A 17,815-nucleotide genomic window follows, 5' to 3' on the forward strand; every position below is an offset into this window, starting at 1 on the left:
AATAAAAAAAAAACCTTTCCTCTCTCTCTCTTGTTCATATACTGTTGGGCAGAAGTACACCTGCTTGCTTGCTGACACTCTTTGAGACACGTTTTTACTAAAAATAATAAAAATAGTTCAAACACCTTTGTGGCCCAAACACTCATATTACAGCTAAAAGGAATTCTTAATAGTGGCCATGGAAAAAGCTAAGCTTTAGTTATGTTTTCCTCTAAGGTTCCTTAGATCATGTACATTGAAGAATTATTATATAAAAGAGATAGAGAGAACAAGTGGGGGGGGGGGGGAGGAAAGAGAGAGAGAGAGAGAGGGAGGGAGAGAAGCAAAAAGCTTTCAGGGAATCAACAGGGACATTTAGCAATGATGGGACTGAGCCCTGTAGATATTTCCCAGTGATCTTGTGGGAACAATGCATGTTTCATCTGATGGCACAGGAGCTTATGAATGGATAAAGACAGATCAGAAAAGCTTAAATAGTAAGAGAGATCAGGATAATCTATTAAAATGTACATTTATATTTTGAAATATGTTTAGGGGGGAAGGGCTGAGACAGCTAGCAAACAGCAGATCATAGAGAACATTGACTGAAAAGCTCACTGGTTTGGCAAAAAAAAACATTCATTTCATAAGTCATTTGCTGCAGCAGCTCCAGAAAGTCAGCATATTTTTAAAATTAATGAGATGTGTCCCATCATATATTCTGGCTGTGGTGACCACTCCCCTTTATGAGTTTGTTTCATATTGTGTTGAACTACACTTCATCAGCTTGTGCTTCTAGCCTGCTAGACTTTTAGAACAATGACAGATTTGTTTGGCATATTTTCAGCATGTATAATTATTTTATGTGAACAGCCCCATAAATAAATGCATATAGCTTTAGAAATATTTTTTTAAAGAGTCCAACTCCAAGTGCGTTCAATCTAAATGAGATAAGCACTACAATGAAGAAGAATGGTGTTGGTGAAATGCTACAAAAAAAAGGGTCTTCTCTTGTATGCTGATGCTTTCTATTTCATTTGTTTCGTTTTTTTTAAATACCAGCATCTCTTCTCAAATGATGCAAACATGTTTTTTCTCTGTCAACTGTTTCGCATGATGTAAACAAGATAAATTCTCCCATAAAAAAGAAGAGGAAAAAAGAAGAGGTACTTGAATATATAATAGAACAATAATACAGTCATTTTGAATAATTAAAGAATTGAATAATACTTATTATACTTATACATACATACATACATATATATATACATACACATACACACACACATACTTTAACAAGTCATTTTATAACATGCTACCAAATGCTAATAGTTGCTTACAAATGTTAAGAATTCAGGAGTGACATGTATTATGTGTCCTTCTTTCATCTTTATTCCTGTTTCTAAGAGTAAATTTATTAAAGAACAGAAGTAATAGCCTATGCTCCTTTTTTGCCTAGAAGTATCCTTGTCCTCCTCAAAGTGAAAATATTCTCTGGATGCTGAAAAAGGTATTTTCACAGTGTATTAGAAGTTGCCGGCTTAACATAGGCCCCAGGCTTGCCTAAGCTACTCATAGCAAAACCTGCATACATTCTTAGAAACAAGTCACATAAAAAGGTGCAAAAATCTGACAGCAATGCTTAAGATTTATGTAAGTTACTTGGTTGCACATACTCTGTTTTAGAAACCAGGCATTCTGTTATGCATAAAGACAACCATTTTTTTCTTCATTGCAACTTTTTAAGAACTGAGAATATCACAAGCTTCAATCCAAGTATCTCTGATTAAAACACCAGTGCAGAACTTCTTCCTATACGTCTACTAATACAAATTACAACAATTTACAAATTTCATGATACAATTTTTTTCACTTAAAAGGGTCATTAAATAATTTATCTTGGATATAATTTATCTTGGGAATAATTTGACTTGAAGAACTGTGAGCTAGACAAAACTACTATAAGGTGGATAGACAACTGAATCAATATCCACAAGCAAAGGGTAATTATACATGGATCCATGTCCGTTTGTCAGGAGGTTTTGCGTGGAGTCCCACAAGAGTCAATTATCGGCCCAGTGCTGTTCAACATGTTCATTAATTATTTGAAAACTGGAATAGATTCCTGAGCAAATTTGCAGACGATATGAAACTAGGAAGGACTGTGGACACACTAGAAGACAGGAGCACAATTCACAAGTATCTTGACACATTGGAAAGCTGGGCTGGAACTAACAGTTTGATGCTGACAAATGCAAGGTGCTACACCTCAGGAAGAGTATTCAAAAATACAAATACAAAATTGCTGACACCTGGCTGGATGGCAGCATTAAGGAGAAATATCTAGGAGTCTTGGTTGAACACAGACTCAGTATGAATCTACAGTCTGACGTAGCTGCACAAAATGCGCAGTTTTGGGATGCATCAACAGAAGTATTAGGTCTAACATGTGGAGACTTCTTTATTCAGCATGGTTAGGCCTTATCCAGAGTATTGTGTACAGTTTGGGGATCCACATTAAAAGGGATATGGAGAAGTTAGAGAAGGTCCAGAGGCAACAAAAATTATAAAGGGCTTGGACGGCAAGTTATACAAGGAGAGGTTGAAGGAAACATGCATATTCATCTTGCAGAAAAGTCAGTTAGGAGGCGAAATATTTGAAGGGCTGTCCACCTTTTCTCTCTTGCTGAAAAAGATGGACCTTTGCCTTTAAGTTGCAGCAAGGTAGGTTTTGATTGAATATCAAGCAAAACTTTCCACTACGACTCCGAGACCCCTTTCCGCTTCTGTGCTGCTGAGAGGGTCACTTCCCAGCCAGTAGGTGTATTGGATATTTTTGCACCCTAGATGCAGCATTCTGCACTTGTCCTTGTTGTACTGCATCCTATTGTGTACTGCCCACTTTTCTAACCTGTCCAGGTCTGCCTGCATTTGTTTCCTACCCTCCAGAGTGTGCACTTCACCCCACAATTTAGTATCATCCGCAAACTTGGACAGAGTACACTTCACACCCACATCCAAGTTACTGATGAAGATATTGAAGAATGCAGGTCCTGCTGAGGAATCAAGCAGTAGGATTGTGCACAAGCTGACATTTCTTCATGTCTTTGATGTTCAAGTATCATTATCACCAAATCCTGCAAAGTTTCCTTGCAAACTGAAGATGCCAGAAGGCAGTTTTGGTTATCAGCTTCTTGGCTACAAGTATGAGATAAATAATTACTCTTAATGATTAGTAATACATGATCTTTAAGCTTGTTTCATATCTCTTCACAAAAAGGAAGGAAAGAAAATACAATGTCCAGCTGCCACAAATAAATACTTTATAGTTTAGCATCTGCCCACTTAACAAGAGTGAAATTGCATAAAAATCTTTTTGAACTTTGAAATATTGTTTTTCTTCTGCTTTCATGGCTTAACTATATTGCTGCATATTCTCAGTTTTCAAAATATAATTACTTAAAACAATAGAGTGATAAAAATTAAAAATACCATAGCAATTCCCCAAATTTTCTCTGAAATAATGTAAAAGATAACTCCTAATTTCTCCATTTCACCTTTAATGTGCAAACTAAAGGTTTGAAAAGTTGCTCTTTCTATAATATAAGAACACCATTATCTGGTATGCCTCCTTTCTTCTGATGACCACAATACACTAACGTTAATTAAGCCCCAGATCCTTCCTGGAAGCAAGGAAAGATATCATACCTACCTTTTATACAAAATATAAAATGTTAATGTCAAGTGTGGTTATCCAGTTTCTGAACAGCCAGCTGTATTCTAAATTATCCTACATTGTTCTCAAAACTAATGCTGTTTGTGCCCTTCATAAGACTCTTAATGGTTTTTCCAGATGTACCCTATAACATTACACTGTCAATTATAATATATATTTCTGATATTTCCTTTACTCAACATAAACAAGAGAAAGAAATATCGCTTCATTAACAAATCTGTGGATGCATTACATTTTGCCAGCTATCCCAGTATTTTATAGGTTCTCAGTCTGTACCACAATTCTATATTTATCACAACAAATGTTGAGTTTTAGCAAAAGAATTAGTATTTCAACTGGGTTTTATTTGCTGAAGTGAATATAATTATGAAGAAAATACATTTTCATAAAAATCAGTTAGAGTTCTTGTTAAAATTCTAAAGGTAGTAGACTTTTTAATTGCCAACATATTATCTGTACTAGATCCAAGTGTAATTAGAAATACAAGCATTTTGAAAAAAAATAATTCAGGAATGTTCACCATACCAAAATAAACCTGTCCCCAAATTTTTGGATTGAAAGCTTCTCATGTTCATGTCTGCATAGGCCTGAATATAAACTTTAAAACATTCCAAATTACTTGATAGCAGAATTTACACTGAGAAAAAATCATTGGGCTACTATTATACATTTACTATTGTGTTTATCTGTCTATCCTTACATTATTCATGACCCCTCCCTTCTCCTCCTTGGGTACGCCAAATAGCATAACCATTTTAACATGATGCTTCCTTTGGAGCTAATCAGCAATGCTAAGAATCAGAGACTAATAACCTAGGCCAAACACCATAGTAACTCAACTATACTTCTTTCAGTTTCTGGTTTTAGAGTACTGCATTGTTCCCTATAGACATAGACGGCACGTCGGATGGGTACGGGGAGGCATGTGTCTGCCCTGAGATTGGCTACTGCAGCCGCCAGCTTCTGTGGGCAGTCGCTGTTCGCCACCCACCTCCCTCTTCACCACTGCCAGCTTCTGCGGCAGGTCCCCACTCACCACTCGGCCCTCTCCCTGGCCACCAGCTCACTGCTTGCCACCACCGCTGCCAGTGTCTGTGGGTGGTCTCTGCTCATTGCTCGCCACTCACCATCACCCCCCCACCACCACCAACAACACTGCCACTGGTATCTGTGGGCAGTCCCCGCTCGCCACCAATGCTGCTGCCTACAAATGGTACTCCCCCAGTCTTGGGAGGCACCAGTTGTTCATGCCTATAGACATATCCAATGGTGCAAGATGCAGCTTCCTATAGAAAAGAGCTCTTTATTGAGGAATGCATTACAAAAAGCTAAAATGCCTGCTTGGGATCATTAGCAGTTTGGCCATCAGCTTGCAAATCTAATCACTGTGTGTAACACCAAGCTATGTCCATTCCCAAACTAAGAGTCTTTCTCTACAGACTAAACACCTTACTGTTTCCATGCTCAGTCTCATAAATTCCAGTACTACTGCAATAGCTGGGACTTGGATCCAATGCTGACCTTTCTTGCCCCATGCTCTTTCTTATATTTGACAGTCTGTTAAACATCATCTGCTTCTCCTAATGTCCCTTCAAACATAGTATGGCAAACATTGCCTTTATTTCTACTCACAAACCCTCTTGGGCTAGGTACAGACAGTCAAAAAGTCCAAGACTGAATAGATTTAGTCTTTGCAGGTTAGTCTAAGCTGCACAGATTGAACTGATGAACAAATGGACAGACAGTCACTTTTGAATCAGGAAATGCAGCCACATGCCTTCAGCTGCTCAACCCAGAAGCACCACCTACCAGCCACTGCCAAAGGGGAGGAAAGAAAGCCCTCCAAAAGGCTCTCACCCTTCCCTACTGGAGCAGAAGGGGTGTGACCAGGCAGTAGCCTGGGGCTAGCCATCTGGAGGGTGGGGGTTTAAATCTCTTCCATGGCCCACACCGGATGCCAGCCAAGGTCTGTGGGGAAGGTGGGGCAGCCACTGCCAGACTGAGGAATGGGGATGGGGAAAAAGTCCTTTCTCTGAAGCAAACATATATTTATCACAGCAATTTGCAACCTCAAGCACACAACACAGAACAACCAAAAACCTTCATCTAAGCTAAGACACGGCCCAGTAAAACAAAGTGAGAGCACACACAGTGTAGTCTAACTTAAATGGAATGTAATAAACCAAAAAGACAAGAGAAAGCCTTGCATAAATCTTTTGTAATCCTTAGGGCAGAGTGTCTCTTTATACCCCCTCCTCTTCTCCCTCCCCTTCCCTTTATCAAGTGCTTACTTTAGTCTCTGCTAGAGATGGGAGGGGGTGGAGTCTTCTCCTTAAGAAAGATCCTATCTTGTCCCTTCCTCCAATAAGTCTCTGGATAGGAAAAGGCAGACAAGGTTCTTTGGGTAGATGTGATATCTTTTATTAGACCAACTAAATAGCTGGAAAAAAGTTCTTTGTAAACTTTCAGGCACAAACACTCTTCTTCAGGTAATGGGAGACCCTGCTGCTGTTATGAGTTCTCCAAGGTAGAAAAGAAGCTGAAAGCGTGACAAAAGGTCTGTGAAGATGCAAGTGAGTAGAAGTTTGGAAGACAAAGGGACAGGAAAACACATTCTGCTAGGTACCTGGGTCAATAATTAAGAAACAATCAAACCTGTTAGCAGTCTTGATGACTCTTGGATTAACATTTTAACAGAGTGTTAGTTATCTTCGCTGTGCAGGCAGTGGTTTGACATGCAGTTGTTAAAGAACCAGCCGAGACTGGCAGTGGGGAAATAAACCCCGCTTCTTTGCCATGTTGGGACTAGCATCTGGCCACGCCCTGCCTCACCCCTCCTCTGGCTTGAAAGCAGAGGAGCAGGGCCAGCCCTGCTCTCTGAAGCAGATATCACAGCCCAGCCCAGCCCAGGGCTGAAAAGCATGCTGGGATGCCATAGGACTGTGAGTTAACTTAAACCAGGAAGGGGTCTGGGACAGAAGTTCCGTAAACCGATTTGACCCAAATCAGTTAAGTCTGATACTACATTCAACCAGTTTTATCTTAAAACAGTTTCAGCCATTTTTAAACTGGTTTATATGCACTGAATTTATGTTCTGTTACAGGTTTAAACCAGTTTCTGATCACTTAAACCAGTTTATGTGTAACTTCTGTCCCTAGCCCTGGAGTCAAGCCAGTATCATAAGTTTTTTGAGCAATGAAGAAAACTTAGACCACAAAGTTACACATTTTTGTAGACTGAGGACAAGAGACTCCATGCATTCCTCCTTTCTATCACACAAGATTCCCATTCCTCTCTGTTTCAGGGTCTCTCTATATAAGGCCCTACAATACTTCTCTGTTTCCCCATTACCTCTATGTTAAGGTCTGTTTGTATGCAGCCCTTATCCACCAGGTCCTGTATAGTCCACCCACCCATGTCATTGCCCTACATTATACCAATATATCATCATTTCTGTGTATACTCATTCATGCTATCCGCCAGCACAAGGGTCCTCTGTATTACTTCCTCCATACCAGAGCCCCTGTCATGTGGGGATGAGGAGAGTCTGGGACAATGATAGATTTGGTAACCTTCCAGAGTCCCTGTCTCCCATTAGGCATTCTGTGTGCTCCTCTTCCTCTATTCTCCATGATGCATTATTCCCTCTTTCTCTGTTTGGGAGACAAGTCAGGAGATAAGTAATTAAAAGTTTCAGCATGTTAAACTCTGTTGGGAGGATGTGCAAAACTGAAATATACTTGCCTTATTTGTTTTGGTAAATGAGTTTCATCAACCAGTGTTTGATCTATAGACACTTGAAGAATTCTTTAAACTAGGTTGAGAGTTGTACATATCCCCTCCCCATGCCTGAGTTTTCTCTTTTTAATTTTCTCCAAAATCAAAAACAGTCTCTTTATTCACGTCTAGGACATTGCCTGAAAATGTTGAAATTGATCAGATTTCAAAGATACAGAGTTAAAACATTACCATATGACAGATAGACAAATAAACAAATGCCTTTTATTCCACTGATTTTAAACATAACAGTACAGTCAAAGAGAGGTATATAGCCAGCAACTGAAAGGGCCAGTTGGTAGTTCATTTCTGTACACAATTCCACATTCAATATGCAAGCACATTCAGACTGTAAACAGATATTGCATGTCTCCTAGGAAAAAGCCTTCTGTGACAGGATCCTACAAACATTCTCGCCTGGGTTTGGGACAGAAATTATACCTCAGAGATTCCCAAACTTTTTCTTATTGCATACTCCCTTCCAGATTTGCCAGCTGTCCACATACCCCTATCAGCATATGTTTTATATTTTAAAACCTTAAATGCTACTTACTATTATAATGCAACTTAAATCTACCATTACACAATTTCTCATGTATACCCACTAGAGATGTCTTGCATATACCCAGGGGTATGTGTACCACAATTTGGGAACCCCTGTTATACATAAACTGGTTTAAGCAATCAGAAACCAGTTCAAATCTGTGATGCAACAAAGTTCAACGAACATAAATTGCTTTCAAAATGGCCAAAACTTCAGATCCCCTCTAGATTCAAGTTAACTCACAGTCCCCCAGCACCCCAGGATGCTTTACACCTCCCCTGTAAACCCTGCCTTACAGCCTTTGTCCAAATCAGCCTTGGCCCAAGATGTCTGCTCCAGCTGAGCAGGGAGCCATGCTCTAGCATCCCTGAGCTTCTGGCCTGGGACACTGCAGGCATGTGGCTGCATTTTTGGAATCAAAAGTGAATGTCTGTTCACTTGCTTATCAGTTCCATCTACACAGTTTAGACTAACCTGGGAAGATTGATTTAATCTAGCCTCAGGATTTTGACTGTCTGTACTTAGCCCCATTGTCCAACTTCAAGCATATCTGCAGTATGCTGGATAAAATGTTTTAACAGTTTTTTCTGGGACATTACTGTGTGCATCTAAGTTAATTGCAACTTATTTAACTGAACTGCTGTTCGCTACAGAGACAATTCTGTCAGGCTGTGTGCTCTTCCTGGCCAACTATTGGCTGAGAAGCAGCAATGCATCTTGGTAGGGCTATGTGTCTAAAGGGCTATGCCACCCCTGTTTTGATCCAAAACAAAACCTGGGACAATCAGGATAGCCTCAAATGAGATGTCTGTTTACTCCCTCAGAATGTATGTACACTCACCCTGGAATTGCAGATGTCCTTTCAGGCATGTTTATTCCCTCTATGCCCAAGTGTCTTCACACTATGTTCCTTTCTACGAAGTGACCTAATTAATCTAGTCTGCTGCAATGCACTGTAATAACGCCTTGCTGCTCATGTATAGGCACCTATTGAGATTTCTTTCTTTCTCCAACACAGCCATTCCTTCTATCCATACTGTTAATATTTTTTGTATTTTTAATACGCCGTTAATATTTTTGTACAGACATGGTGATCTCTCCTTGTGTAGCTGCTTCTTCATCTTCCCTAGATTCTCTATATATTGTTATTATTGGTATTATAGAATTTAGGGAACTTAGTTCTACACAGTTCTCATTGTGTGGGATAATGTTCCAAACACAGAAGTAAGAGATAGCTTCCTGCTCCAAATACCCATACATTCGAAGAATAAGAAAAGAGACAGACAGGGGAATACATGGAGACAATATTGGAATAGTGCAAGAGAAGGAACAAAGATGCTGGTTTGAACATTTAAAACTGGATAAGGCTGAAATCATGGAATGGCCACTAGTACTTGTGTTTTGTAAGATGACCTTTTATTTCCCCTTCATCTCTGAAGCCTTCTAACTGTCTCTTTCCATGCTCTTTCATACATAAAATCCATTTTCTGCATATTGTATTTGGAAATCCAAAGTGTTAGCTTCCTGTGAAAAATGATGTCACTCTTTCAGTTTGCCAAGTTCCGTATATCTTTACTAAAGATTATAATCATTATTTTCACTCTAGCTTACAATTTTGATCCTATGCTATTCAGGTGCTTGAATACTATTTAAATAACAATTGATTCCACTGAATATGGCTTCCAAATATTTTAATTAAGAATCAATCTATTCTAATTATTTTTACAAGTACTGCCTATTTTTCAGCTGCAGTTGCAAATCAGTTCCACTCCCCCACCAGCCCACTGAAAGAAAAGGATAATTATTTGCATTACTTATATTGGATAAAGGAGAGATCATAACTTTTGAAGAATTAGAGATTTAACTCTAGGAGTAATCCCAACACATAAATAATTGACTATATTAACATAAACAAAAGAATATAGAAGGACTAAGACATACTGGTCCATCTAGGTTAATACAGCCACAATGCCACAGTTGCCTAAGTATGAGCAGAACAAGATCTGCTTAAGTCAGGTTCATAGGGAAGTTGATGTTAAGAAGCTATAGTTCTTCAATTCTTTGTGCACAGATGCTAACCATACAGCTTCAGTAGATGGCCCTATGGGAATTGATTAAAACAGCTAGGTTTTGAGCATTTAAAATAAAGTATTTCTGTTTCTGCATTACAGTTAGGTAGCTAACATTATACAATTTTATAGTTGTACAAAAGTTATATAAAAATTAAGATTTAAATGGCAAATTGACATTGTTACTTGCATGTTTTCTGTTTTGTGCCACAGTTGAACAAGGCCACACAAAGCAGGACTGTACTTTAGCACACGCTTAAGGTCCACTGGAGTGAAAAGGACTTAAGCATAGATAGAAGCCAGGTACAGACATTAAAAAAGCCCAAGGTGGAAGCAATCAAATTTATGCACTTTACTCTAAGTGCCCTAGGTTAGATAGGTAGTGAACAGAATACATGTTCACCCTTTGGTGGGGAGGCACACAGGTTGCCTGTACTGGGCAAGGCCAGTAGGTTAGAGGTACTCTCACCCGCCTGCAAGTGGGCTTCCTGGTCTACCAGAGACTGCTGAGTGAAGCCTAGCCACTCCTAACTGGCTGCCGGGCACAGCTGAGCAACCCTCCTACCCTTTCCCCTTGCCTTCCCTGGCAATGTCAGGCATGGGCATGACAACTGCTGGCAAGCAGTGGAGGGGAGGCAACCCTGCTTGGCCATGCGTGGTAGCCTGGTCCTGTCCTCTGGGGTTGCTCCCACTCACAAAGGCATGGGGGTCCCTAGGTGGACTCTTATCCACCCAGACTGGGATCCCCTTGCTTCCACAAGCTGGTGTAACTCTAAGGAACAGGACTAGGCTGCTAGGGACGGCCAAGTACCCCTTCCCCAGCAGCATCAGCCATTGTGCTGACTTCACTCTGCGAGGGTCCAGGGGCAGGACCAGCTGAGTGCTCAGCTAGATGAGCCAAATACAGGCAAACTGCTAGTGCACTTCCTTACAAGGGAGGTCAGTGGGGAGTCACAAAGCCACCTTGGATGCTGGAGGACAGAGATCTAACTTGAGTGACTAGGGGATCTGGTACAGAAGTTGGATAGACTGGTCTAACCTAAATCAATTAAGTCTGTTACCACATCAATAATGGGCCACATACATTCACTACAGGCATAAGAAATACGAAGTTATTGATTGCAGAGAATTTGCACCTTCTTCTGTCAATCTGGAGAATATGTTCAATGGTTGAATGTACAATACTCTATGGCAGAGGTGGACAATTATTTGGGCCTGCAGGTCACATAGGGAATTGTGTTGAGCTGTTGTGGGCCATGTCAGCACCCTCCCACCTGCAACAGCTCACCAAAACTCCCTAAATGGGATGGGGCCACGAGCAGATGGGGAGCAGTGTTCAACAGCGGGATGGGTGGGCATATCTGGGATCATAGGGCAGGGTCTCAGGGCAGTGACAGCATGGGGTTGGGGTCCAGGGCAGAGCCATGATATGCTCTCTACACATATGTGCCATAGGCATGGGTTCTGTGGACAGGGGAGTACAGGGAGAAGATCATGGCTCTGCCCCCGCCCCATGCTGTCACAGTCCAAAGGTCCTGGACCCAGCCCTCAACATAGCTCCCCACCTGGCAGGAAGCCCAGTCTCCATGGAGGCCACGGGATCTTGGGGAGGTGACAGTATAGGGCTGAAGCCAGGGCAGAGCCATGATGCACTCCCAACACATCCCTGCCCACAAAACCAGGGCTCTGCACTGTCATCACCTCCCGATCCTGATCCCTGTGTCTCCATGGAGACCACCAGGGAGCCACACGAGCAGGAAGTGCAGCTGAGCAGATGGAACGGTACCATGGGGCGGGGGGGGCTGTGGCTGGGGATCAGATCATGGGGTGATGACAGTGTGGGGCCGGGGCCGGGGCTCGGGCACAGCCAAGATCCACTCCCTGCACACCCCACAGACCCAGCACCTGTCAGGGGCAAGCAGGCAGTAAATCATGACGCTGCCCTAGTCTCTGCCCTGCATTGTCACTCCCTCAGGATCCTGAGGTCTCCTCAGGCCTGACTTCCCAACTCACTCCTGGACACCACTCCCTGCTGTCCTTCAACCCCATCCCAGCCTCCTGGCTGCATGCCCTTCCCATATGGGTCCCACCTTGATGGTGGATGTGGGGTGAATGGGCCAGGGTGACTGGGCAGCAGGGCTGGCTCTGGCAGCAGCAGCTAGAAGGAACCACTGCCACTGAAGCTGCTGGACTAACAGAGATGACATTTCTTTGAGACATCTCTGACCTATCCCATTCATTCACTGTGTTACGACTGTTCTGATAAGCAGGTCTGGGGTCCAAACTCAGTGTGGCTTTGTTTTGCCAAACCATAACTTGACCGAGACTTTGGAAAACCTAGCTTATATTCTGGACACACATCTACAAAAAATATTAAGTAAATTATTCCTATGCAGAGAGATTTACATTTATATTATTTAGCATTTTGGTAGAATTAGGCATGCTTTCAGATTCTGTTGTACTCTGTTGAGCAACAAAAACCAATTAGTTCATCAGAACAACTGCTGAATAAAAATGTGAAATTATCATTTTACTTGAGAAAAAATAATCTTAATTTTTTTCTAAGTGGTTTGGGACACATTGGGACAGTTTTTGATGTCCTTAGCTCTTCCCAAATGGTTGCAGTATGATCCTTGCTGGGTAGTTTCAGCCTGCCAATGACAGAAATCAAAATCTATAGCATAGACACTGGATCCAGCTCCCTGGATTGTAGAATTCCAGACCCATTAAGGATCTTCTAAAGTAAATTAAACATTTTATTATTTTCAACAATCTAATGCACAGGCCAATGAATGAGTCCACACATCAGTCCATCCATCACAAAAATCTTTGCCTTTTATAATTTTTTTTATAGAGACAGATTGTTTGAGTATGTTTATATGACGCATTTTTTTCTACTAGGATCAATGCTAAGACCTCTGAACTAATGTAAAAATCATCTTTCTAAATGGAATACTAATTTTAGCTAAGCTGCTTTTGAAGACCATGCTCTTTTAAAAACCAAAGCTTCATACAAAGGGTAAGGGGGGAAAAAAGGGAGACTGTAGTTGATGAAATGCAAATGAGGCTTTTCTCAGACAGCTGGCTGCTTCAGGATGACATGTGTGATGAATGGCTCTTAAAACATGAGCAGGCATCAAGCTCCAATTCAGTGTCAGACTGGCAAAAACAGCAGCATTACTGGATGCTTCCTTTAATTAATGCAACACTTCTGCATTAGTCCGGACACTGCCGATAAATGGGAAAGAACTGATATCAGTGGTAATATCAGAAATCTTTCAACCTTGAAGCTGGGATGCATTAGCCAAAAGCTGCAGTATCGTAAAAGGTTTAATTGTATTTGTAATGTACCAGTGCACCATGACAAAAATGGAAGATAGTGTAGGCAGGATGGAGTATGCCTGTGATAAATGAGTGAGAGTGAGTGATTATAAAGCAAGGAGGAGTGTGAAAAACAGACAATAGACAAGCAAAGGGAAAGTGTGTGTGTGTGTGGGGGGGGGGAGGTTATGATAGCAACAGCTATTCTAATGTGAAAAGTAGGTATGGCTAGAAACCTAGTTTTATAGTTTTGTATTGGGATGCAGGCACAAAGCAGCTTAACCTAAATCTTTCCTTCTAAACAGATTTCATCGACAAAAGTGAGATTTACCACTGCATATAGTCGTTTGTGGACTTCTTAGGGAAGAGCTTGAAGCCAGTCATCAGTTAGACAGCATTACAACTCACTAAATCAAAAGTACAGCTCAAGGTTTTCTATTAATTACAGATAAAAAAAATTTTAAAAACAGCCCTCCCGAATGCGCATGATATTCACCTATTTTGTTCAAAATATGTGTCCATTTATAATGTAGCATTAAGCGATAGTGAAATTTTGCATTATCACTTTCTTTTAAAAAGTATCTCACAGCAAACTAGTATCACATGAAAACTGACTGACTGTTCACAGTCTACTTCTGATTAACTTTGTAAAAATTAATCTCATACTGAAAGTATAACAACACATTCATGTTTAAAGGTTACAAAGTATTTGTGTTCTGTTATTACCATCTATCCAGGAACATTTATAAAATATCCATCACTCTTGTATCTAGGTGTAAAATTAAGATTAACAGTAAATTGTGTTCAAAGTTCTTGACAATGGCCTATGCCTAATACTTCTGAGAAAGGTGAAATATTCCTGTAATGTACTTGAGAAGATTTGCAATTACTTGAAAATACCTTCATTCATGTAGTGGCCTTTTGACATCATTCCAATTATTCTCTGCCCTCTCTCACATGCACACTCAAGTATTTACTATGTGTATTTTAAACTACCAGTATTATTCTCTTTTTAATTAACCCTTCTTTATGAAGCTTGAAAGAATCAGCTACACTTTAATGCCACTTGCAGCCAATGAATGCTTTACAACCCCCCCACCCCCCCACCAAATTCTTGAGACAGAGAAGAACCAGTCACCATCCCACTTACTACCACTACTATTTTGTACTGTAAATACTCTGCACTGACTCACAGAAGACTTTGTGGACAATATTATGTAGAAAACTACCTGATATTCTGTAGAAATCTTTTTTAATCATGGTATATTCTGGTATACCTATAGTACCCAATTCAGGAAAGCATCCTATTCATATGAACATTTATGTGCTTAAAATTAAGCACATACTAATCTGCTATCTGGGGCTTCAGTACATATGACCTTTTTTTTTTTTCAAATGAGGTCCACCTTTCTTGCAATATAACCAGATTGTTGACATAGCTAAGAATTTCTTTAAAAGTATTAAAATTCAAATCTGAATTATCATATACTGGAGTTCTAATAATTTTTTTTTCAAATCAAATATACTGCAGTTTATTTGCAAATAGACATTCTCGATAGTGGTATACATATCTAAATATAAGTAGCAGTATTAATCTATTTAATTTTACAAAACATTTTAATATTTTCTTTGGCATTTATTTCATACACCATATGGATGGGGTTTCATTCCCTCCCCACCCCTTTCCCATCCGTTTTTTTTGTTATCTTAGTTACATTCTGTAATGTTTCTATTAATCTTTTTCTCTGCAAACCCCACAAGTTTCAGTGTTGCAAACGGCCTCTAGAAGATAAATTAGAAACCAGTTTTATATTGAGTGTTAGAGATAGGTGATAGGGGAATCAAATCAACAGGGTCATAACCATTTATTGCCAATGCAATAGAACTCAGAGATAGCCATATCTTTCATGGATGAATGTTATTGGCCAGATTGTAAAGGCCCAGCCAACTTGCTCTTGGTCTATAACTAAGATGGTGGTAATGAATCCTCCAAGCAGCCAGGGGTAAAAAGAGTTCACATTAAATTCTGGAGTGGAGCCAGCTCTTAGCCCTGAGCATCCTCTTATGTAAGAGGAATTCCCAGACTAATTAATGGCAATTTTACATGTGCTCCAACACATTCTGATTCTGATCACAATGCTCCAGTATGCTGCAGTGTCCCATGTATTCAGCATCCTCGCATTTCAAAATGGTGGTGGCAGTGTTTAACTAAAGCTTGTCAAATGAGCTTTAGTTAGAGCACCCCCACCACCATTTTGGAATGCGGGATGCTGAATGCACAAGATGCTGTCACCTCTGGGACCGGCTGCTGCTACCCCTGCCCTCCCTCCCCAGGTCTGGGACCAGGTGCTGCTCTGGTTTCAAAAATCAGGAGTTTTCACATTTCTGGTAGGTGCTCTGTCCCGAGCATGCTGCATTCATGAGGCTATACTGTATTACAATGTGTAAATTTAGTTAGGCCTATTGCTACACCACTATATTCTCTCTCTTACATCCACCCTCTCCTTACCTGGAATTTCGTATACAAGCCAATGCTATCATCTGAGGAGTTTTCTATTCAGCCTGGGATAGCTCATGATGTGCTTATTTGGGTAGAAGAGATTTTACTTCATAAGCTGACTTCTTTGGGACTACTTGAAAAGTAAGATGCTGATTACTGTAACAATATCATCTTGAGTCCTTAATTAGTCCACTTCTACTGCAGAATGATTATTTTTCCATTGTGGATTAAAAATTCTCTGCTTATGGAAATCTAAAGTACTTCAAGGCACTGGTTCCTCTCTATGGCTGTATCCGATGAGTAAGCATGTGCCTGTTGTGGTTTCTCAAAACAGCATTGAGATGCCACAGAAGGCACACTAGGAATATGCAGTATGGACTCTATGTTTGATACCGGGAAATCCTGGTATAAAAAAAAAATGCTGAAAAAAGTGGCACAGGGCACAGTCCAGGAGCATGCCCTGAAGCAACAAAAGGCTGGATCCTCCAGAGATACTTTAGCACCTGGTCTTTATGCCTGCTGCATGTCCCTGCTGGCTCAGCATGCTGGAGCAAATAGATGCAGGGCAAGGCTGGCAGCAGTGGCCCAGACTCAGGCTCTGTCCCCAGTAAGTAGGAATGTTGGGGTGGCAGGGAATGTGTATGGGTGTGGGGGTCTGTGGGTTGTGTGGACTACGTGGGTGTGTATGGGAAGGGTATGGGATGGGTGGATCCCTTGCTGGCCTCTTGCATGGTGCACAGTCCTGTTCCTCCCCCCCCCCCCCCCCACACACACACAGCAGCAAGCAGCCAGCAGCAGGCCATTAGGGCACTCATAGCTCACTGATGGCAGACCCTATCAGTGCACGTGCCGGCATGTCTGAACACACTCTATAAGGTTCTAAATAATCTAGGCTCTACATACCTAAGGCCTTATGTCTCATTATGATCTCTAAGGTCATCCAAGAGCAACCTTCTTCAAGTACCATCAATGTGCCAAATCTGCTTGGCAAAAACATGTGGGGGATTATGTTTGTTCCTCAGCAGTTGTTCCTCAGGTCCCCAATTCCTTCCTCTTTAGGTTTGCCAAAGCCTGAGGCTGGGCCTGGCCATCTTTCAGAAGTTCTGTAAGACCTTCCTATTTGGGCAGGCATTTAGCACATAAAGCCAGTCTGGGATACTGATTAGGTAATTTCTGTTCTATGTTAATGCTCTAGTTTCCCTTTTAAGTTGATTTGTTCTCTTATTCATTCTCCAGTTTTTTAAGTTATTTTCTCCATTTATTATAAGCTGCCCTGACCCTTTTTTGGGGAAGGGGTGCATATAAATCAAATAAATACATGACTAAATAAAATAATAGAAAATGATTTAATACTCTTTCTTAACTGTGCTGTTGCTTGTCCACTGGACAGCTGTGGTATAATTGTTCCCCTGGCTCAGTGATGAGTGTAGCGTAGGTGAGCACTAAAGATATTCCACAATGTCACCTAATGTTATTTGACTTGGACTGAAATCAATAGTAATAGATACAACCACAAACAAATAACTATAAATCACTTTGGCCAAGTTAACCCAAAGATGTGTGCCAAATATTAGTGTCAGATTATCTAGTACACATTCCATAATAAGTAGAAAAATGTTTTTAGCAGAAATCAAACAAACAACAAGGTTTAGGTTGAAATCATTCAACCACAAGGCTAGGCACAGATGGCAGAGCCTTTCCTAGGGGAGTCAAGGATGTTAGTGTCCTGTTATGGTGGGCCAACATTCAGGCAGTACTAGAGGGAAACACATTCCTAGCTACTATGTTAAAAAAACACGCACACAAAAGACTTAGACTGGGTATAAAAACATTAAATGAAGCAGCTAATAGAAATTTCCTAAACAGGGAAATTGGTTTTAAAAATTCA

This window comes from Alligator mississippiensis, chromosome 1 (genome assembly GCF_030867095.1).
Source record: "Alligator mississippiensis isolate rAllMis1 chromosome 1, rAllMis1, whole genome shotgun sequence".
NCBI lineage: Eukaryota > Metazoa > Chordata > Crocodylia > Alligatoridae > Alligator > Alligator mississippiensis.